Here is a 24,927-nt window from a genome sequence, read left to right as displayed (position 1 = left end):
TGATCAGATATATTTTTATATCTATTTTGAGCAATTTTTTAGCTGTCATTTCTTCCTGGAAATTCTTTTGAGGAGAATTCTTTCATTTCATCATTTTGGCTAGTTTTCTGTCCCTTATGTGTTTTAAAAGCTTGTTATGTGTCCTGCACCTGTGAGCAATACTATATTAAAAAGAGGTCATAGACTGTCCCAGGCCTGGCCCTTCAGGAGTTGTTTATGGAGTGTGTAACATGCTCTCTGTTGTTTTGTCTCTGGTGGCTTTGTCTCCTTACTCATAGTGGTTGTTTGGACCCTCCATCAGGTGTACTTTGATTTATTTGTTGAAGCAACCCTGGGGAAAAAAGAAATTTAAAGGTGGGGAGGTGGTGGTGGTGGTGGTGGAAGAAGCCTTATCCCATACAAAGAGAGAAATAACAGGGGCAGGGAAAAACAAAAGAAAAGAATATTGACCTGTCAGAGATACCATGTGGCTTAATCCAGAGAGAGAGAAAGAGAGAGAGGAAAATAAAGAAGAAGGAGATACAGAACAGGGGTAAAGAGAATAGATTAAATATGTTTGCTTAAACAAACCAACAACCAGAATAACCAGACTAGAGAAGGGAAGAAATAAGAGGAAAAAGAAGCAATATATATATATTATATTTGCATATATATATAATATTTGCATATATATATATATATATATATATATATATATATACACATACATATATATAATATATATGCAAAGCCTTGGAACCGGTGGCTGCTCTGACCTGCAGGAGGGGCTGTCTGGTTGGTCAGTGTCAATCTAGTTCCTGTAGATACACAATTACCAGGCTCAGAAGGGCTTGGTTTGGTGTAGGCACGTCCCGCCTCCACTGCGGGCCCCTTGTCCTTTCCCTGAAATCCACCTTGTTGGTGATTGGGAGAAAAATGATGACACCTCAGTCTCTCCTCCCCAGACAGGGTGTCCCAGCCCACTCTGTTCAGGCCGTCCTCACAGTGCTGCACAGGAGCGAGCAGGCCTTTTTTATTTATTTATTTATTTATTTATTTATTTATTTATTTATTTATTTTCTCTCTCTCATTCCAGTCTCCCATGCTTCCCAGGCACTCAGCTGGGATTCAAACCCCTATGTCTTATAGGGTCCCTCTCCATGCGCCCTGGTTCTGGGGAAGTGCTGCTCTGCCGCACCGATAAAGGGCCTCTGGCTAGCGGGTGTAAGCAGGGTCCTTTGTCCTTGGAACGGCCATATGCCTTCATCCCACAGCACTCAAGGGAAGGGGTTGCTTTTTCCCACTGCGGACTGCACCTCTGAACTAATTACGGAGCCCGGGGCTGGCTCCCCTCCTTCCCAGGCACATGAACAGGGCTGCCGGCCCCAGTCCAGAGAAAGCCCCGCAGTTAGAAATTGGATCTTTCTCCTTTCTTTCCGATCCCCGGTCCGTGGTTTTTCTCTTCTCCAAATTCAATGCTACACTCCACAGCCTCTCTTTCTCTTCCTTTCATCTCTCTGCAGAAGGGCATCCCTCCTCTCTGTGCCTACGCCACCCGTTTTATCTCTCCCAGCTTGCAATCACGCACCCATGGCCTGCCAAGTCGTCTCCGTGGGCCCCAGGAGACGTCTCTGTCACTCTGCAGCCCAGACTCTTGGAATTCCAAGGCCTCTGTCCTCAACACTGCTGTGTTTGAGGGACAAGGAAACTTCAGGTCCACCTACTCCTCTGGAATGTTGATCTTTCTCCTTTCCTTGATCTACTTAATAATTGATGGACTAAAAGACAGCTTTGACCATGGGTGCTTCGTGGCTCAGTCAGTTAAGCATCTGACTCTTGACTTCGGCTCAGGTTATGATCTCACAGTTAAGCATTTGACTCTTAATTTCAGCTCACAGGTCAGGGTTTCATGGTTCCTGAGATGGAGCTCTGCATCAGGCTCTGCCCCTCCCCTGCTTGTACTCTCTCTAAAAATAAATAAATAAATAAGCATGTTTTTAAAAAGACAGCTCTGGTTGAAAATTCACTTTGGAAAGCCCCATGGTCTAATAAGGGTGATGACTGACCTATTGAAATTGCTGTTTTTCTTTTATGCTTAGCCTCAATGTTTCTCTCATTTAATAACAAATCCTTGAGTGATGCCATTCAAACTCTGCAGAATGGCTGACAAATATGTAAACTAGGAAGTACTGCAAGCTTATTTCATAAGAAAATAAATATGGGGTTTGTTTAGCTGGGGCGGCAGAGTAGATGGTTTTTCAGTCTATATCCAGGAATGTGTGGGGTGCAAAGCCAATCTGGGCCCCCCCCTCCCAACTCAGCATCTTTATCCAGATAAGGTCACTTTAATGTGATCATCCAAAGTGGTCTTGAAAGAGAAAGGAGGGCTAAAAGACATCACAAAGGAATAGAATAAGCAGTTTTAAGTCTGTAAAAGAAGCATGGGGGGAGCTTGGGCCTGTGCTCTTTGTGACATCATCGTGGGGAACGGCCAGTGCCCCCACCTGTTCCTGTGCCTTCCTTCTTGTTTCTCCTTCCTGAAAATCTGACAGTGGGAAGCCTTTGAGATTGAATTTAAGTTGCTTCTATAAATTAATTACATAAATGCGGGGTTCATTTGAATTATTTTTCTTTGATTTCATAAATCTGTTCGAAGTCATAATAATGACTACTAAGTATGAGTCAAGAATAATGATAATCTTTATTTTAAGAAAATTAAAAATGCGGCCAAGTACAGAATTGAGAACTGTTAACATATGCTCGTATTTGCTTTTCTTTCTTATCAAAGGAAGAAAACATTACAATATACTTGAAATCTGCTTTATCCCCATTTCCAGTCTCTTTACCCTCTTTCTCCCCAGAGCCAACCATTACCATTATCGTTTCATTTGTATGTATGTATTCACAGTCCGTTTTTCAGCTGTGTGTGTGTATCTGTGTGTACATGTATATACGTTTTAGTTTATACACATATGTGTATATATATATATATATATATATCCATTAATAGTATAAATAAAATATAGTATTGTTTTGTAAGAAATAGTATTTCTAACTTACGTAAATAGTACTTTATGCCTATAGTTGGACAATAACTTTAGGTTTTTAAAATTTATCCGTGTTGGGGGCACCTGGGTGGCTCAGTTGCGTAAGTATCCGACTTCGGCTCAGGTCATGATCTCACAGTTTGTGGGTTCAAGCCCCACTTTGGGCTCTGGGCTGAAAGTGCAGATCCTGCTTGGGATTCTCTCTCCTTCCCTCTTTCTGCTCCCACTTGTGCTTTCTCTCTTTCTCAAAACTACGTTTTAAAAAAATACTTAAAAAAATTTATCCATGTCAAAGTACATTATTTTATAGATACTATATATAATCGCATTCATTCCTTCTACCTGCTGTGTAGTATTTAGTTATATGAATATTTATCTATCCTCCTTTCCATATATTTGGAGTTTCCAATTTTTGTTATTATGAGAAGTATTCAAATGAATATCCTCATACAGGTTTCTTTGTGTTTGTACATAAAAGATATTTCTAGAATACACATGAAGTAGAATTTTTAGGTTGTAAGAGGATACATTTTTAAATTTCCTAAATATAAACAAATTTATTCCCATAGGAATCATGTCAATGAAACTCTGTAACAGTGACTATAAATTCCTATCTCCTCATTTATTGACCAGGATTCAGTATAGTCATACTTCAAAATCTTTGCAATTGGAATCATACCTTGTTGTTTTACTGTGTATTTCCATACTTATTAGTGCAGTTCGTTAGTGCCTGACATGTTCATTCACCATTCAGGTGATCGGGGGGTGGGGGGGTTGTTTTATTGTGTTTTTGTTTGTTTTTGTTTTGTTTTGTTTTCTGTCTATTCCCTTGCAACGATCTTCCCAGGAAGAGCAGGATTACTGTTTGCACTTAGGAACTAGAGCTCAGGGAGGCCATGTGACTTGCTCTAGCTCAAAACACTGGTGAGAACCCTGGAAGGAGGTTGTCCTCCATATCCCAATTCAAATCTTCTCCCTTTCCCAACTCATGCTTCTCAGGACACTGATCAACCGATTTTAAACCTTTTCATCTCACCATACTCAACTTCCTGATCAGGGAAGATTATTTAAGAAACTCATAAAGCATGGGCGCCTGGGTGGCTCAGTCGGTTGAGCGCCAGACTTTGGCTCAGGTCATGATCTCACAGTTCATGGGTTTGAGCCCTGCGTCTGGCTCTGTGCTGACAGCTCAGAGCCTGGAGCCTGTTTCAGATTCTGTGTCTCCCTCTGTCTCTGCCCCTTCTCAGATATCTGTCTCTCTCAAAAATAAATAAACATTATAAAAGTTAAAAAAAAAAAACCCATAAAGCAAGCAAAGTGAGGAACTCCTACAAGGTCTGGTTTGGGGATTCTAGCAAGAAACCCTGCCCGAACAGTCCTGGGACCATTGGTGTCTGGAGTCCCTCTGGGATTTTAAAGGCTTTTCTATTTCTGTTCAAACCTTCACATCAACCTTTGCCATACACATTATTATAATCATCGTTTTACACTTGAGGGGTTAAATAACTCTCTTAATGCGACAGGACTGGGAAGAAAAACTGAGAAAAGCATTTAAAGTTCTTCCAAGTTAGATGAAGGTTGACCAGATTCATTCAGAAAAAAAAAAATCTGTGAGAAGATGAAAGTGAGAATTGAAAGACGATTTTCTCCTTTCTCCCACTTTCCCCCAGATTCAGCCTTTGTAGGATCACAAAGCAATGTAGCTATAAAGATCTTTCAGAGCATATTTTTGAATCTTTTGTCTCTCTTCAGTGAAGAAGCTGAGGTCATTATCTAATCTACAGGAGTCAAGTAATTGCAACAAAACACTGGCAGAAAGCCTAGCCAAGACTGATGTGAAGCAGTCTTGGAAGAAGAAATGCACATTTCAAAGCACTGAGAAGCTTCACCTTATGCTATTTTTATTGAACTTCTTATAACAAAGACTCTAGTTAACAAGGAGCACAGCCATATTTCAAATCTAAATAAAGCAGAGCTAGTGATCTAAAGGGTCTTGGAGTGTGTGTGTGTGTGTGTGTGTGTGTGTCTTTACAGATCTACAATAATCTTCTGGATACTGTTGTGTATCCTGGTATCTTAGTCTTTTGGTTCTCCAGCAATAAGAACTCACTTCATTCATTCTTATATATATCTTTTGATCCTGATACTTCCTTTATCAGGAGACTGATTTCTCCTTCACCTCAGGTCCCATCAGCAACCACAGTCCCAGGGAAAGGAAGAGGTTGATTAGGACCAGTAGAAGGCATAGTATATGATATAAAAGGATGTTGGAAAGAAGGAAGGGCAGATAGCCCACGCTTTATGATTCTGGTAACTTGTGAGAAGAAGAAGAAAGGAAAAGGAAAGCAAGTCCATGGTGAGACATACTGTTATGCTTCCTCCATGGCCAAAGTCTTAGGAGGAGGAGCCAGGAGAGAGGACTCGAAGGCAGGGACCATTGCCCACTTTCCATTTGGGAGTATAGGAGAGGTCATCTCACAGGTGACCCCCATCACCTACTGAGATAAGTAGAGTGAGCCTGCATTTGGCTCTCTCAAGCCATCCTCAGTTTCTATGTGGTATAGAATGGGATCCCACAATTTCTCCTGAATGCACCCAAAGGCTATTCAGAAATGAGCCAGCAGTTGGTTAGATGTTTGGTGGAAGAGATCACCATCTTTAGGACAAAGAGACCCTGAAACTAAGGAATGTACCACTAGAATAAGAGACACAAATATCAGAGGACCACAGCAAGAACAAAGCTGAAGAAGATATGGATTGGTAGGTAGGGCTTACCAGGTTAACTAAACCAGACAGAACAGACGGAGCTAAATTAGCTTCATGTTTCAGCAGTAGATGCCAGAAGGACCCTGAATTGCCATAAGCCCTCTAAATTCTCAGACAGCATTTTGGAGAAAACAGTGAGTGGGAGCTAATCCAAAATATAAAATACTAAGTCATCCATAGTTTATGAGTTATCTGCAGAGACTCTTTAAATCATTTTGAAAGAGGACTTCGGCTGCCTCCATTTTGACCTCAAACTTTTTAGTTGGGTTCTTCTTTTCTGCTGTCACTTCCCTCAGGCAGAAGACTCTGAGGGCAAAGCATCCCCTGATGGGAACAGAAACTGCCCCCTTAGGCAACAAGGACTGCCCAGAGCCAGCAAGACCCTGCCCATGATTTACTCCAAGACAATGATGGAGTAAACGTTCACTGTCTACCTGCACGCACCCACCCACCTTCGTCCCACATTTTCCTTATATGAACCTGGTAGTATTTTTGGCACTTTGGAGAAAGTCTGAGACACTAGTCCGCTGTCATCCTGGTGTTGGCCTCACTGAAATAAACTTTTTCCTTGTGTTACCACCACTCATCTGTCTGCCTTTGGACTTTGTCAGATACGAGTGGCCCAACCTGGTCTGTTTGGGACACCTGGAGCCAGGTGTTCTTGCACCCCTGTGCGCCAGCTATAATTGGATTACACTGCATTTACTGGGTATGCCTAAAATACAGTTTTCCCAATACCCAAGGGAGCTTATAAGGAATATGAGGTCTATTTTCAAGATGAAATGTATACATTTTCTTTACTTATCTAATTGTATGTAATGTGAGTAATTTTTCAAGGCAAAGACATCAGCCTAAATGGAAATCTAAAGAACTGAAGTGGTACCAGTAAGGACCCAGATACAGCACCTGAAGCCATCAGGAATCCAGGCTTCTACTAGTGTCTTTGTCTCTGTCTCTCTCTCTCTCTCTTATTCTCTCTCTCTACCTCCATGTGCACATTGCTACATTTGTGACCAGCAGAGAAGAGTATTTTTCTATCTCAACCCTAATCCTAAATTCAATGGATAATAATGAGTCATAGCCACAGAAAATAAATATAGCTGCTCAGCTCAGGTGGGAGGGGGGCATGGTTATTACAGAATTGAGATCATTATCATGGTTGTCTGGTAGTCCTTATCTTTTCTTCTTAACTAAACATTTTCCATATTATTAACTATTTCATGAAAACATTTTGTATGCCTACCTAATAGTCCATTCTTCTCTTGATGGTTATTTTGGTTTTATCCCAAAGTTTGTGGGGTTTTTTTAGTAATATATAAATAATACTATGTTGAACATGCTTATACTTAATTTTTTTGTTCCCATATTTGATTTTCTCCTTAGGACAGTTTCATACAAAAGTAAATGCTGATTGGTAAGGATCTGAAATTTCTAACTGTGTAATAGTAAAAATCCATACACCTGTCCTATTTGTAAAATGTCACTTGTAAATTATTCTAGTAATTCTTGAGACAAAAATATCTGTTCACTTTCTCACACATACAATGAAATTATTACGTTAGTTTAGATTTGTAATTTGGTACAAATTGATCTGTTTTAATGTAATATTTTGGATTTGTGGTTGTCTCTTGGTCATATAGTGTTAAGTATTTTAACTATCAAAAGCTGATGCTTTTTTAATTCCTAGAATAAATTCTTTTCATTTCTAGACTTTGCTATAAATATCTGTAAACATGATGCCACATTAGTCAGGTCTGAGAAGATGATTAGTTTTGGAGAAAGCATCTTCTGGAGTAAAGCATCACCTTGTTTAAACATGAAGTGGTTTATAGCATCTAAGAGAGTAAGAGGTGCACACACTTGAAAATGTAAACACCAAGATCTATCACAAGGCGTATATGAACCCCAAATGAACACTAAGCATGTTTAGGAAGGAGAAAGCACTGCACCACCAATAGATTGTTTTTAAATGTATCACTTACCTTACTAGGTATGTAGTATCTCCCAAGTACACAGGCATCCTGCCTTGTTTATCTATTGATCCTTCACTGAGAGTGGGAATCCACTGTGTTTGCTGAATTGTTTGGTAGACAAATGGCTAGAAAAACAAAGGAATGGTAGTAATCGATGAGGATCTAAATAGAGCTCCGTAAGGAGCTGGGTGTTAACTGATTGCTCATGGTCAGACATACATGGGAAATCTGGAAGAAAAAAAAAAAAAAAAGAGAAGAATGTGTCAGTTCTTCCAAACCACTCCTTTGACCTTTGATCTCCTTCAAAGGAGTCAACTATGCTTCCACAGGACTAATAAAAGATAAATTTCTCCAGGTCTCCCATTTTTCTATCATCTTGCTCAGATGTACATTTTACATTTGTTCATTGATAGAATTGGTGAAAATGCCAGGCTCTGGATTCAGGAGTGAAATATTCAACCTCTAAGGCTCTCCACTTTATCTTTAAAGTAAGGCTAACAATAGCCCTGACCACACAGTGATTTGAGGATTGAATGACAAAAGTGTGCAAGGTGTTCAGCCTGGTGCCAACCCCGTGGACAGTAAGTGCCAGCCTTCATGGTGCCGAGAATAAACATGGCTCTTGCTGCCACTTATCATACATCCAAAGCTTATAAAATATTTTCAGCTCTTTTTCAGGTCAAAATTCCAGGCTGACTCAACTGAGGGAGGTTGAATTCAAATGGAAATGATATTTGATGAGTCTGTTTATTGTCTAACAGTCATGAAATGCTGAAAAATGTTTTTAAATATCTAAGGTTTCCTTCTGACTAGATTCAGAAATTCTCCCAAGTTGGTATGGCAACCTCCAGAAAAATTAAGTGCCCAGGAAGCATTTTCTGCCTCCAGACCTTTTTAAGAACATACATCTAAGGGCACCTGGATGGCTCAATCAGTTAAGCGTCCAACTCTTGGTTTTGGCTCAGGTCATGATCTCAGGATTCCTTAGATCAAGCCCCATGTCAGGCTCTGCACTGTCAGATTTGTTGTTTGGGATTTTCTCTCTCCCTCTCTTTCTGCCCTTTCCCCACTCGCTCATGCTTGTGCGCTCTCTCTCTCTCTCTCAAAATGAATAAATAAACATTCTTTAAAAAGAACATAATCTACTCTCTAACAATACCATTATTTGCTTGGACATAGTACAATCTAGGCTGTTTTAAAAAAAATAAGTAAACCTCTACGCCCCCATATTTTAACTTAATTTTAATTTAATTTTAATTAAATTTTAATTTAATAGCACATTGGGCATTCAAGGTAAAGTTTGCATCAATTTCCTTCTTAATAAATTGTATATCTGGGCTTAAACTAATAGCTGTGGCTATTCTGTTAGGAGCACCTCATAGAAATTCTGCTAAAGGAGCAAGTTTGTTCATTTTTGCTGATCTTTTTTTTTTTTTTTTTAATTTTTTTTTAACGTTTATTTATTTTTGAAACAGAGAGAGACACAGCATGAACAGGGGAGGGGCAGAGAGAGAGGGAGACACAGAATCTGAAACAGGCTCCAGGCTCTGAGCTGTCAGCACAGAGCCCAACACGGACCATGAGATCATGACCTGAGCCGAAGTCGGACGCTCAACCGACCAAGCCACCCAGGCGCCCCCATTTTTGCTGATCTTTATTCAGCCTTTGATGCCATGGCCTGGTATTAAGTACTGCTATGAACTAAGCTCTTTGAATTCAAATATAACCCTAGTTATTGATTTTAATAGAGAACTAGCTCCTTATCAGTATGGGACCTGTGGGAACATTCTTCACCTGTGTCTGATAACAATGTTTACTGGGATTATAAGGAGTGTTCCCTGGCCCCCTGAACCCAAAGCACTTGAAATCACTTTCTGATGAGCTGAATGCATAAAGAGCAAAACAATAAGCATTCTTCCATGTGCAGGCAACATGATTCATTGTCACACAACAGTAATTATCTTAACAGAGCCTGGCCCTGCTATTTATAGTACTATTAGAAATAAGAGCTAAAGCTCAATGTTTCCAAAGTAAAAGCTATAATTTTTGGAAAATGACTTTTATTGTTTTGAGAATACAACTCTTTCAGTTAACTAAGGGTACATTTTACAAGTACCAAAAATATCTAACAAGAAGGTACATTAATTAAATTTTAGCCTCTGAGAGTACTTTGTTGGGGATTTTTTTCGTGACATGAGACAGACCTGTTAATATTGATTTTGAATTTTTCTTTCTTTCTTTTTTAAAGTTTATCTATTTATTTTGAGAAAGAGAGTACAAGTGGGGGAGGGGCAGAGAGAGAGCGAGAGCGAGAGCGAGAGTGAGAGTGAGAGAGAGAGAGAATCCCAGGCAGGCTCTGCACGGCCAACGCCAGCACAGAGCCCAATGCAGGGTTTGATGTAGGGCTCAGTGTGGTGTTACATGCAGGGCTCGAACCCAAGAACTGTGAGATCATGACCTGAGCCAAAATCAAGAGTTGGACACCAACCAACTGAATACCCAGATGCCCTCTTCTCTTCACTTTTTAATTGGATTTTTGTTTTCTTTTTATCGAGTTTTAAGAATTCCTTGTATATTATCAGATATGTTTTGTAAAGACTTTCTTCTAGTCTGAAGCTTTTTGTTTCATTCTCTTAGCTAGCCTTTCACAGAACAGAACCTTTTAATTTTAATAAAACCTGACTTATTAATTTTTTCTTTCATGGATTATGCTTTTGGTGGTGTATCTAAAACATTATTGCCAAGCCCAAGATCACCTAGATTATCTCCTATGTTGCCTCTTAGAAGTTTTATAGTTTTGCATTTTACATTGCAATCTATAATTCATTTCAGTTAATTGCTTTTTTTAGAACAATTCAGAAAAATAAAATTCTAGTTTATCGTTGGACAACTCTGTTTCACGCATATATGAAACAGGCCGGAAAAATAAATAAATAAACAGCAACTTCACTGACAAAAAAAGGAAAAAAAAAAACCAAACACCTTTATCTTTGGCCTTTTTAACCATCTCATACAAAGCAACTACTTAAAGTATAGCTAAGTACATACACAAAAAAAGTTACCAAAATGCTCAGAGTAAGATTGGTTTCTTGTCGTTTTTGCTTTTTTTTTTTTTACAAAGTTTTATTTCTCCTTTGAGATTATAATGAACATGGACTCACCACAAGTAGAGTCAGAAGGAGGACAGAGAATGTTCCAAAGTCTGGTTTGGTCATCAGAGATCATTAAAAATGACCCCTAAAAACATGTGGGAGGGGTAGAGAGAGAGAGGGAGAGAATTCCAAGCAAGTTCTGCACTGTCAGCACAGAGCCCGACTTGGGGTTTGATTTCATGAACCACGAGATCATGACCTGAGCTGAAATCAAGAGTCAGACGCTTCATCAACTGAGCCACCCACACGCCCTGCCCCACAGCTTTTCTTTTTCCTTTTTTTAATTCCTGAGAACTACGAATTCCTTGCAAGCACAGCTTGTTTCTGCAGATTATTTTCCAAACATGTACAAAATGGAACCAAAATTGAGAATCCCTTAAGAACCCGAAGAGGTGTTCCATTACTTTTAAAGCTACATTATCTGGTAGCAAGTGTTCCAGCCTTCAGTTGCCAGCCACTTCCTCATCCTTTTCCCAAGAGTTAGCTGGATGAAAACATCTTCCCAGTGATTGTTTTCATTTCTTTTTTCTTGGCACCTGGGCATGCATGATTTAGCACCTTGAGGAATGTGTTTGCCTGCATACTTGTGTGAATATGGGCCTGAAAGTCCTTGATGTGGTAGTGCAAATAGTCCCAGAACGTGGGAATCACCCAGAACATGGTGTTGTCTTAAGACTGGCATTGGTGTAGTGAGGGAACAGCATGAAGCTAAGATAGCCAGTATTGTCACCCATGATAGCATCTGTCTTTCAGCTCGAGAGGAGGTTCCCTGTGGCTAAAGAGGACCTGTAGGGCTGTATGGCTGGCTCTGCCTCCTTCTTCAAAGTCCTGCATGAACACTTTTCCAATGGCCGCATCATCAACATCCTTAAGCGCTATGCTGAAGACGACTGTGACTCTTTTTAAGACTCGGCGTACATGGTCTCATCATCCCTACATGGATAACTGCCCTGTTCTCTCCTTCTTTATCCTCTTCTTGGAACTGGAAGTATTTCTCAAAGACAGAGGCAAAACAATTTCATTTCAACATGCCAACCTGATGCACAGTGGAATCTTGGATGCCAGCAGATTTCCAAAGTCACAATAGCAAAAAAGATATTGTATCTTGACTCAGGATTTACCAAGAAGCTCCCATACACTCTCTTTAATAACTCATCAGCACTATGTGCCTCAATTCCTTGCTGAATTTCAAAGAAATACTGACCATCACTTTTGTTTTGTCTCCATTAGGATTTGAAATACGATAGCAGACTCCATCGAAATCTGCACATGTGACTGCTGCTTCTGGTTTGCTGTGAGGGGCTGCATTCTCGAAATTGAGTGCCAGCATCTCCTCAATGATGCACTTGTTTGCCTCCAGCAGGATCCTGGCAGCAGTTGGCCCCAACGCCTGAACCCGCCTGCCCAGCCACCTAGCCACCACCACTGCCACCTCACCCACCTAGGCTGAGTGATTTATTGTTGTTGTTGCTTTTAAGCGCTTTTGAGTTTACCCTGATGATGTTTTCAGAACATTTTTCATCTTTCGGGCTTTCAGATTTAATCATTGTATGATTTCCTGAACCTGGAATGGCTTCTTTGTGGAATTAGCCATTCTGTAGTATTTATTAATCATAGTATTCAGATTCTCTCAGTGGTATTTGCTTATTCCATCAAAAACTGTTAGTGATATCGTGTTTTCTGTCAAGCATCACGTAAGCAGCACATAGTTGAATTTTAATTTAAAAAATAATCTGAAAATCTTTGCTTTGCCCTTTTCCTTTTATGACATAGCTGTTCTATTTAATCTCACCTCAATCATTTTATTGCATGTTTCTTCTTTTTTTTTTTTTTTTAAATGATTTGAAGTTTCATTTGCTTTCTGCCTTGTACTGTTTGGACTATACTTTATCTAAACTGTTTTCTGGTCTTGTTTTGCTGTATTTCTCATTACATTTTAGACTTTTGCTCACTTTCTCCTTGAAACTCTTGCTTCCTGCAGCATCCATGAAGCCATGTATCTCCTGATTCTTCCGTCTTTCCTCCGGCACTTTCTTCTCAATTATGATGTTAGGCCCCTCCCTCTCTTCCCATTCCTCAAATGCTGATGCTCTTCAGAGCTCCCCTTTTCTTCTCAACCCACTTTCTCCAGGCCATTTTGGCCATTTCCTTGGATTTAATTATTATCCATACATTAACAATTCCCAATCCTTCAGATCTATCCTAGATCCCTCACTTGTACTCAAGACCATAGACATATAACTAACTGCCAAATATCTCCATTTGGACACCCCACAGGCACTTTAAACACAATGTGATCAAAATGACTCTTGTTTCTTTCCCAGTGAACCTGATTCTCTGCCAGAATTTTCCCTCCAGGATTTGATAGCACTATCCACTTCAATCCTAAAGCCAGAAAATCTGGGAAGATATTTAACCCTCTGGTTTCCCTCAGCCCTCATAGCTCTCACCACACCTTTCAGTATTCTTGATTCCGGATTCTACATAACAATGGAATTCATCTTCCTCTCCCTGTCCCCAGAGCTTCTGCTATGGAGTTAAGTGACTACCAGTTCTTACTTACTTAGATCCTACAAAAGCTGCCTAATTGGTCTTTTTCAATCTAACCTCCCTCCTGCAAACAGAAGAATCTTCTAAAATGCAAATATGACTGTGTTGCTCCCACACTTAAAACTCTTCAGTGGATTTCCATTACTTTTAAATAAATCTTGGAAGGCCCTCCTTGATCTTGACCTCACTTATCTCTGCCATCTCTTCTTTTTTTTTTCCTGCCACCTCTCCTTGAGCCACCCTCTCTATCTCACTATATTCTCCAGCCATAACTATACTACGTTTATGTTAGCTCCTTGGACATGCCATGAACCCTATGGCAGCCACTGTAAATTGCCACCAGTATCTATCCATTTTCTTCTTTTTAAAGAATTGATCTCACTCCAGATTTGGTAGGGTGCATAACTGCTGGTTACTACTTTTACCAGCCACCCCTGCTGTTAGGTGTGGCTCTGTGACCAGGCTTTCATGAATGGAATGTGTGGAAGAGTGATATGTGCAACTTTAATGTCACTTCCTTAAAAATAAGTTGATTGCCCTTCATTCCTTTCATGGGGCTGGAGTGTGAATGTGGAGCTGGTGAACAACTTTTGACTATGAGAATGAGGAAACACACAAGGAGGTTGGGAAGGCTATAAAACGGAAGGAACCTGTGACCATGAAGGACTATGTGGCATACAGATTTTTGAGTTCTTAATTATAGCAGTTTAGCCTATGTATCAGTCAGGATCACTTGGGTAATGCTGCAGTAACAAACAACCCTTAAAGCTAAGTGGCTTAACACAACAAAGGTTTATTTTTCACTCATGCTACAAGTACAGCACGGATCAGTAAGGTGGCTTTGCTCACGTGGTCATTCAGGGACGCAGCCTAATAGATGGCTTCATCTAAATATATTCTTTAATGAGGACATAGGAGAGAAGGACACTTGGCAAACTGTGTTCTGTCTCTTAAAGTTTCCAGCTGGGAGTCAGGCATACTACACTCAGGGTGCAAGTCATACTGTCTCACCTAATTCAAAGAGGATTAAGGACAGATAATCCTATCATGTTTCCAGAAGGAAGGGAAGACCAGAATATGTGTGACTAGTCCTGATGACTAGCTCACCTTCTGCCTTAATGTGTCTTAACTGGTGCTCCCTCAAAAGAGGTAACTTCTGTTTCTCTTGCTCAAGTGTTTGTAGGATGTTTTCTTTATGTTTCCAAATATATATTTCAAAGATCTCACAAGACTATATCTTCTTCTTAATCCTTCCTGCAATAATTACCCTTGGGAATCCTAAAGTAACTATTCCCTTTGCATAATATTTTCCTAAATATTTATCTCAATATCTGAACTCTCTCCAAAGCTCCAGTCCTAGATTTCCAACTGCCAATACCTGTCAAACTTGGCAAGCTTAAAACAATTGACTGCAGTACTTAAATCTGATTCTTCTGAGTTTATATTCTTATTTTGTTTTACCTCTGTATCTCCAGGCCCGAAAATTAGTGCCTGGCATGAGAAGGGGCACTGCATACTTAATGAATGAATGAATATTATAAAGATTTTTATTTATTTTAAATGTTTATTTATTTTGAGAGAGAGCATGAGCAGGGGGAGGGGCACAGAGAGGAGGAGAGAGAATCCCAAGCAGGGTCTGTGCTATCAGCATGGAGCCTGACACAGGGCTCCATCTCATAAGCTGGGAGATCATGACCTGAGCCAAAATCAAGAGTCAGGCGTTCAACCGACGGAGCCACCCAGGTGCCCCTGTAAAGATCTGACAATGGCTTGCCAACCAGGAATCTTCTCTGATTCCAATTTCCTCCTTACGAGCCTGAGCACAGTCCTTCTCCTTGCCACAATTGGCTAGTCCAGTGCTCTTTGCCTAGCAACTAAATGATTACAATAGTTTTCTCACAGTTATCCCCATCAACAAATTTTTTTCATTCTTCTACCTACTTTATGGAATGTTCCCATATTAATTTCCTCGAAGCATGTGACATTCGGTCACACATTCTACAGCCCTGTAAGGAGTGCAATCACACGCAAGCAGTATGGTATGTTCTGAAGGTAAGCACAAATAAGGCACAGTCTCCACGCTTGAGAAGCTTACAGTCCAGTGGGAGACAGACATGTGTCTAGAGACACAGAACCGGGAAAGCAGAGCCAAAAACAGAGGAGCACAAAGGTGGAGTGACAGATGTGACAGATGTTGAATCAGCCAAGGAGTCAGAGAAACGGAGACACTTACTTCATGTCCTAACAGACAATTAGACATTCTCCAGAATCAGCATTAGATGGAAATAGGAATGATTCCTGTTTTGAGTCAGGAGGGGGAAGAACTGGGCACCAACTGGGGCTAGTTTGGGAGTGGGCAGGGATTGACGGCAATTTTATCTGAGGACCTCTGTTTTCTCTCTGATGCGTGAGAAGGACAAAGGATGAGTCACTGTGCTGTGTAGTCCTCCAGGAAGGCCTGGATGTGCTGCCAGCTGGTGAGAATGGCTTGGTTCCCCATACCTGCTGGAAACCTCTAGCTACGTCCGCAGCATTCGATTTAATTCTACAAACAGGTACTGATGTACTGGGACCAGTGTTTGGCTACAGTAGGTAGCTGCTCTTCCTTGTCCTTCCTTGCACATCTCCAGAATTCAAGCTGTGTTTTGGCTTTCACAAGAATACTCAGATATACACTGCTTTCCAGGGGAGGGAGCCTGAAGTCAAATGAATTGTTGCATGGATTTTGTAAATTCAGAGCAGACCCAATTGCTTAGAAGCAAAGCCTTGGCAATGTTTTATTTACACAAGCCAGGCTTTTTTCAGAAAGAAAATAAGAGGGTTTGGGTTGGGGAAGGGGGCCGGGAGGAGTATTATTTTTGGAAATCCAAGGGCTGAATATGAATATAGAGCCAAAGCCTGGAAAATTAAAGGCATAGATTTTGGGAAGGGAAAGATCATCCTGTCCCCTGACTGCACCCCGCCCCTGCCCCGCCACCACATGCACCCCATCAAAAGGAATATAGTCTGACCAGCAGGCAGGAAGATGTGGAGTTTTGTAGTTTACTTTAAGTGTGCCTTTTGTGCAAGGCCCTTGCAGAATAAAACAGATCATGTGATCTGATGAAGGTGATGGACAAATCCTCTTAACAGAAGCACACGAGGAGTGTTCTTTGTCTTCCTACTGACCTAGACTTTGTTACGATTCCTGGCTCTTATGCTTGGGATTCCAGAAGCATACAGTTTTTTACAAGATACTCTAGAAATGTTCATGGACCTTTCCCTGATGAATTTCCAAAAGGACTAGAAATGCCACTTTAGAAAATACGCAGGATGCTGAGGTCACGTACATGAGCTGCCAAACACCAGCAGAGACAGGGCATTGGATTAAGCAGAATTGTACCCCCGCCCCCCGCCCCACTCATTCGACGAACCCATAAAAAAGAGAACCGGAGGCTTTCTGAAAGAGAAAATCTAAGCTTCTAACTGTCCTCCAAGGCACACCCTAGAAAAGACTTAATAGCTAAATAATAATTATCAGGCAAATCAAATTACCTTTATAATAAGAAGCACACTACTCTTACTTTACACGAAGAACTGCTGAGGATTACCTTGAAATCTCCTTGAAATTGGTCTAGAATTGCTTTATGGTAAAGAACCTAAAAGACACGTTTTCTTTCATTCTCTCTTTCAGGCAGATTTGTAACAGAAAAATTAATGCTATGAAGCCAGCCATTTCTTTTCAAAAGATAGATCCTCCCCTGCCACACCTATTTTTTTTTCAATATAGAACTTTAGTATTGCTCAAAAGGATATGAGCATGTCAGGTGGCCTTTAAAAAATGCTTTTAAAAGAAAGAAAAAAATAATCCAGACAGACAGGAAATCACCAGAATTCCTTTAACTCTTTATAATTTCTGGAAACGAGGACACCTAGGGGCGCCTGGGTGGCTCAGTAAGCGTCTGACTTCAGCTCAGGGTATGATCTCACAGTTCATGAGTTCCGGCCCCACATCGGGCTCTCTGCTGTCAGCACAGAGTCTGCTTCAAATCCGCTGTCCCCCACCCCCTCGTCCCCTCCTCAACTTGTTCTAAATAAATAAATAAACTTAAAAAAATAATAATAATTTCTGGAACTGAGAGAAGAGCTTGGAGTGTGGTTAATTTCTCCCCAAGGAGATGTCAAACTCTCGTCAGTGGAGAAGCCTCTTGTCAACATTTAGGACTCCAAGGTGTGTAGGAACATGAGGAATCTTATACGCTACTCCAGTCACCTGAACTTTTGTCAAGGCAAACCAGACCGATTCTGAACGGGTGGGTCATGGGTGCAGCCCGTGCCCCCCTGGATCCTGTCATCTGGCTGAGGCGACCATGCCCCAGCTGGTGTGAGTGTTGGCCTCTGATGGCTCACACCTTCCCCTGTCACAAAGGCCGAGCCTTCAGCTGTGTGAGAGTCTCCTGCCTGGGAGGTCATGCCCTGCCCCAGGGATGGACGGTAGAACAGCTGGCACCCAGTGACTGCCTTACACAGAGGTTCAAGAGGCTGGCCTCTCCTCGGGGCATGACAAACTCTGTGGGACAGCTGTGGTCAGCGTGTCCCCTGTGGGGCCTGGCTGAAGCTAGGCCATAGCTCGTCTTGACTTAGCTTTCCTTTTTGTCAGATATCTTGCTCTTGCAACTTTCTCTCTCTGGAGAGGATTCCATCAACAAACGTCTTCCACAAGAATCCTGTCTGAGGCTCTGCTTCTCAGAAAGCCAACCTGAGACAATGCAACAGAATAAAATCTGAGACTCTCTTATGTTATTTCTACAATCCCTCTTTTCTCCTTTTTCCTCTCTATGCCAGTCAATATTCACGCTTTTCATATTTTCTTTCTTTCCTTTTTTTTAATCAAAATCTTCCCTCAGGAAAAGATCTGACAGCTTCAGCCTCATACACATTAATGATATATTAGGTTTAAGGGTCTCTCTCCCAGGGCATTGGCATCTTAACATGATACAAAGAAAAGGACTGGAATTAAGGGATGCATTATTGGTGGCTCCAGAATTCTGAAGGGATGAGTTAACTTTTCAGCAACTCAGCCATCACATCACAGGTCATTATGTGCTCTACCTAAACATATTTCACCTTAATTAGAAAGGGCCGATGTCATTTGCTTGTGCAAAATTAGAACTCCTGGCGTTGTCACAAGGACTCCCAGGGGTCCTTCCAGCTTCCCCGTTCTTGTGACGTCATGAAGGAGACTCTGGAAGCAGAAGCCAAGTGTCTCTTTCCCCACTGCTGTATCTCATGGCCTCATTCCTTCCCTGGAATTATGGAAAATTAGACCTGCTAGTTCAGCATTTCTCAAAGAATTCTGTGTTCAAGCACCTTTGGAAAACATAATTTATTATCCCCTTTTCAGGAGGATGTATAGTATTGTTAATATATTAAGTCAAAGAAATAAGATTCAATGTATTAAATAAATTTAAATATATTAAATAAAGAATCCTATTTAATTTACTAAGCCCAGGCTTTTCTAAACTTATCCATATTCGAATCCAATTTTTATGGCTCATCATTTAGGAAATACCCATCTGTTCCAACCTCCTTATTTTACACTTAAGAACCGGAGGCCCCGGAGTTAAGCTTCTCTGATTTTTCCACCTCCCTGGGTGACAAGCCACCTCAGTGATGTGACACGTCCTAGAGGCAGTGCTGTCCCGCATCCACACTGACAATGTGCTGTGTGCCATCACTGGACGCTGTACCACTTTTCCAGCTGACGTAGGCTGACGGCACAGCCACCTTCACAGGGTCACTTCATGTGGTTAACAATTCAGGGTTGGCCATGTAAGCTTCAGACCTCCTATCGTATCTGTATAAATAGCCAAAACTGTCCCGGACCCAAGTTGACTAAACAAGTGACCTGTTTGTTTTTATTGGGTGTGTTTTGGTGAAGCTGAAACATGTCTTGGAGATCCCAGGATGTCACCTGTTTTAATACACATTCTCTGTTCCAGCAGATCTCAATGACTTTGATGATACCAATTCTCCGGTTTTTTATCAACGATTTTTTTTCTTAACAAAGTGATTCACATATATTAACACTTAGCAATTCTAGATTCTTTCGCTTTCTGGTTTAAATTATCTACATTCCCTGTTTAATAAGAGTTTGGCTTATTTTAAAAAAAAATATGTTTTATTTATTTTTGAGAGCAAAAGAGACCATGAGCAGGGGAAGGGCAGAAAGAGAGGAAGACACAGAATCTGAAACAGGCTCTGGGCTCTGAGCTGTCAGCACAGAGCCTGATGTGGGGCTTGAACTCACAGGCTGTGAGATCATGACCTGAGCCAAAGTCAGAGGCTTAACTGACTGAGCCACCCAGGTGCCCCATAATAGTTTGGCTTTTTGATCAATGAAGTCAAATTGAAAGGCTCTTATTCTGTGAAAAACCAAAGGGTTTACACTCAAATAGGCTTGTCTTTCAGCTCCAAGCCTGAGGACTCGAGTGTCTTCAGAGATATGTCACAAAGCTTGCGTATGTATAAATAAATTAGAGCCGTGAGTGCGTGTGTGCATTCCAAAATAAATCCTCAGGCTTCCTGCTCCCTTTTCAGCTCAGCTGAGGAAACTGTAGCAAAGAGCTGCTCTAGCTGGAAAGAAAATCAGCCATTTTATACCCTGTTCAGTATGCAGGCTTTTATCTGGGTCTAAATGTGTGTATAAAGAAACCATTAGGACAGCTTACTTCTTGGCCACTCCATCTGCCACCTCAGCAGGAGCGGACACACCACAGAGAACCTGACCAGGCCAGTCTGGTGCGGCCACGCCCCCCATCACTAAAGAAAGCCTCCTGTGCAAGTTCAAGGATGCGCAAGTTCAAGGAGGGCAGCCACGTGTGCACTGCCCTCACTGCCCTACAGCCTTGCAGCTCAGGACTTGCAGCCGGCAGATTGGCTTGGGGCATCAGGACCCCTCTCCCCTTCCAACCATACCAGTGAGAGTGTCTCCTGGTTCCTGACCTGCAATCCATCCTCCTGGTTGGTTCTCACTGTGTACCAGTGAGGAAGAGAGCAAAGCAAAACAAATATTCCCATAGTTACATGCAGAAACATAATATTTCGAAGTTAACGAGGGCCTTGAACATCACTTCCGTGCGTTGAGTTTCACAGGGAAAAAATCTGCTATTCCAGGAAGGCATGCCATCATCATTTCTCTCTCTGTGCTTTTGGAGCAGGTGTGTTTTGGAGCCTTTAGCAATACAGCCTTTCCCTTTGCAAAACCTCGATAGTGATGTAAGCCTCCATGTGCACGTGCACACACATGCTGATTAGGGGGTTGGGAGTGGAAGACACCATGAAATGGAAGGGAGAATAAAGGGTTGCGATGAATTGAGTTCAGAGCCGTGAACAACACTTTGGATCCCATGAAAGATTCCAGAAGCCCCATGTCATGGGCTTAGGAGGCCACTGGCCAAGGCCGAGGCCCAGAAGGCTTCAGCTAGAGCAACCTCTCTCCCCAGTGTTCTGGGGCAGGGGGGGGTCCTTCCTGCTCTCCCCCACACCCCACCCCTTTAATTAAACATATTTAAAGTAGTGCACACGGGTCTGCAAGAAAATTGATAAACAACTTGAAGAACAGATGTTATCGTCTGAAAAGGAAGTATTCGTTTTCATAAAGTAAATTTGTGCGTATGTGTGGCCAGAGCTAATTCTCAGCAGATTTTGTTTCCTGCTTCTCCGGGAAAATATTTGTTTTCTCTGAGCGGAATCATTGCTCATTCCTGGGGCGATTCAATTGTTCACTTGTAATTTCTTTGCTAGGGCTGCTATAGCAGGGTATCGCAGACTGGGTGGTTTCAACAACAGAAATTTATTTTCTCACAATTCTGAAGGCCAGACATTCGAGGTCACCGGACAGTAGTCCCCCCTTGCCCACGGTTTCTCTTTCTGTGGTTTTGGTTACTGGAGACGAACCTCAGAAGCAGATGACCCTCTACTGTCAGGTTCGTGGTCACCCTAAACTACAAGGGTGCCTACATCATTCACCTCACCCCATCTCACACCTTCACAAAAAGAAGAAAGGTGAGTACGGCACAAGGAGATGTTTTGAGAGAGAGACCATATTCATTTTTTATTGCAGCATGTTGTTATAATTAGTCTATTTTGTTATTATTTATTGTTAATGTCTTACCATGCCTAGATTATAAATTGAAATCTATCATAGGTATGTCTGTATAGGAAAAAACAGTACGTATAAGGTTCAGTACTATCCATTGTTACAGACATCCAATAGGGGTCTTGGAATGTATTGCCCACGGAGAAGGAAGGACCACTGTACTGGCCGGCCTGGCTTCTTCCGAGGCCTCTCTTGTTAGCTTACAGATGGCCATTTTCTCCCTCTGTTTTCATATGGCCTTTCCTCTCTGTGTGTCTGTGTCCTAATTCCCTCTTCTTATAGAGACACAAGTCATATTGGAATTAATTTTAAATTATTTTCATGACTTCATTTTAAATTAATTACCTCTCTAAAAACTGTCTCCAAATCCAGTCACATTCTAAGGTACTGGGGGTTAGGGTTTCCAAGACATGAATTTTGGGGAGACACAGTTCAGCTCATCACCTGATATACGTAGGAAGAAAAAAAACACGAAACGAATTGGACTACAGTCATGGCATCTCTAGCTAAACAATGATCCTATCCTATAAATGGTGATGTTATTCATGACCAAATGTACCGATGTTAGATCGTTGTATTCTGAAGCAGTTCGGTTGAGCAAGTGGATGTTGCTATGGGCAAAGGATAGGGAGTCACCTGAAGGTACACAACGTTCTCACTGTAGGTCATCTGCTGATGTGCTTTTTGCAGAATAGGAAATGAAACGCAGGAAAGCAAACCATAGACCAGGAGAGTCTCAAGAGAAATGGGTCTGAAGTCTGAGACACAGACACAGATTTCCCACATTCTCAGCACGGGTTAAGTCAGCCGCTGTTACAAGGATGAAGTCATGTAGCGTTTTTTCTGGTCAAGCCACTGTTTAAAAGGCCTTGCAGCGGCTTCAGTTTCACCAGTGGGGTTAATATTCACCACCCACATTTGGCCGGCTGCCAGCATGGGGTGGGCAGGGGTAAGGGTTCCTGGATCACAGGAACACCAAGCCCTCTGCTGGATTTTCATCCACTTTCTGAGGCAACAACTTTATCTTTAATTTGTGTGTGTGTGTGTGTTTAACTGTGGTAAAATCATAGAACATAAAATTTACTATTGTTGCATAGGGGTGCCTGGGTGGCTCGGCAGGTTGAGCGTCCGACTTGGGCTCAGGTCATGATCTCGTGGTTTGTGAGTTCGAGCCCCTCGTCGGGCTCTGTGCTGACAGCTCAGAGCCTAGAGCCTGCTTCAGATTCTGTGTCTCCCTCTCCCTCTGCCCCTGCCCTGCTCACACTCTGTCTCTGTCTCTCAAAAGAGTGAATAAACATTTTAAAAAAAATTTACTATTGTAACCATTTTTAAGGGCACAATTCGGTAGTATTATGCAGCCAATCTGCATCATCTTTTAATCTTGCAAAACTGAAACTCTGTCCTCATTAAACAACTTCCCATTCCCCTCTCCCCTCAGCCCCTGGCAACCACCATTCTACTTTCTGTTTATAGGAATATGACTCTAGGTACCTCGTATGAAGGGATATGTACGGTATTTGTCTTTTTGCAATGGTCTTATTTCACTTAGCATAATATCCTCAAGGTAGTTGTAGCATGCGTCAGAATTTCCTTCCTTTAAGACTAAAAGAGTATTCTATTGTATATAGATGCCACATTTTGTTTGTCTCTCCATCCACCGATGGGCATTTAGGTGGCTTCACCTCTTGGCTCCTGTGAATATCGCTGCTATGAACATGGATGTAAAAAACATGTCTTTGCGACTCTGGTCTCCATTATTTTAGCTATATATCCCAAAATAGAATTGCTGGACCATATGGTAATTCTATTTTTAATTTTTTAAGGATCTCTATTTTTAAACCAGATAATATATTCGCTTGGTCCAAAAATGGAGATGACATCAAATGCTTTACACTGGGAAGTCTTAATAATCCATGCCTTTTCATCATCCCAACCACCAACTGTAGGAAACCACGTATAACTTTTTTTGTATCCCTCAAGTGTTCCTTTATGCAAATATGCGTGTATGTCCTCATTTCCTTTTTCTTTTTTTTTTAAAGTTTGTTTGTTTATTTTGACAGAGAGTGTGTGAGCAGAGGAGGGGCAGACAGAGAGAGAGAGAGGTAGAGAGAGAGAATCCCTCACTGTCAGTGCAGAGCTCAATGAGGGGCTCAAACCCATGAACCACGAGATCATGACCTGAGCTGAAATCAAGAGTCAGATGCTCAACCATCTGAGCCACCCAGGCCCCCCTAGATGTCCTCACTTCCCAAGGTAGCTGTGGCAAGCAGGATTTGGGCTCCCATGATCTTTACCCTCTGGTGTCATTATCTGTGAACGTGTTTCATTACATAGCAAAATGGACATGGCAGATGGAATTAAGGTTATGGGGCCTAAAATAAGGAGATTAGGTTGGATTACAGAAGTAAGGACCAAGCTAATCACTTGAACAGCAGAAAAGACAGGAGAGGTAAAGTGGGAGTGGATGTCAGAGAAGCCAAGCACGGGAAGGACTCCGTGCACTGTAGCTGACTCTGAAGACAGAGAAAATGGGCCACGAGCCAAGGAGTTCAGGCAGCTCTAGAAACTGAGAACTGTTTGGGGTTTCGTTTTGTTTTATCTCAGAGTTTTTACATTCTGGTGATGAGCTAAGGGACACAGAGACAATCAATAAGGAAACTAGTACATGGATAGCCTGTTATGGAGAAAAATAAATCAGGGTATGAAAGTGCCAGGTGGGAAGAGGACGGGTATAATTCTACATAAGGTGGCATTTGAGCAGACACCCAAAAATAGTATTTGGATATTTGGAGGGAGATACAGTTCATTTCAAAGTTCTGCTCCAATTCACTTCTTAATGATTCCTCAAATGTTTATTAAGGACCCTCTATGTACCCAGCACCAAACTAAGTAGTGACAATGCAAAAAGGAATGTGACAAAGCACATTAGGTCTCCTCTGCCTTTGAGGAGTTTATAGACTAGAAGGGAAAGATTGGCAAGGAAACAATTATCTGAAGAGTTCAATGTGTTGGGGCAGAGGTCCGTGGGAGAGGGGGGATACAGAGTAAATCTGATCACACCTCTCAGAAAGCTTCAGAGAAAGTGTCATTGGAGCTGAGTCTCAAAGGAGAGCAATTGTTTACCAGGATCTGGGAAAGGGCATTCAGGGCTCCAGGGAGCAATCTGCTGGAGGGCCAGGGGAGCTGTATGTAGGTCATTCAGCAAGGATGGGGCGGGAGTTCCAGAGGGGATTGGCAGGGAGAGGGGGGTTGGATAGGAAGTTACAGCCCCATGTGGAAGCCTTTACATGCGGTACTAAAAGTTCACACCATGTTCTATA

The 24,927-nt window shown here is 41.6% G+C and overlaps 1 pseudogene; it reads right to left on the bottom strand.

Moving 5' to 3' along the window:
- Positions 1-11,347: 11,347 nt before the first annotated feature.
- Positions 11,348-20,266, bottom strand: LOC132668020 (actin-related protein 2/3 complex subunit 2 pseudogene; annotated as a pseudogene).
- Positions 20,267-24,927: the final 4,661 nt, after the last annotated feature.

This window comes from Panthera onca, chromosome B2, assembly GCF_046562875.1.
Source record: "Panthera onca isolate mPanOnc1 chromosome B2, mPanOnc1 haplotype 2, whole genome shotgun sequence".
Lineage (NCBI taxonomy): Eukaryota > Metazoa > Chordata > Mammalia > Carnivora > Felidae > Panthera > Panthera onca.
Note: the sequence above shows the minus strand (reverse complement) of the source record. Positions and strands in the feature narration are given on the sequence as shown.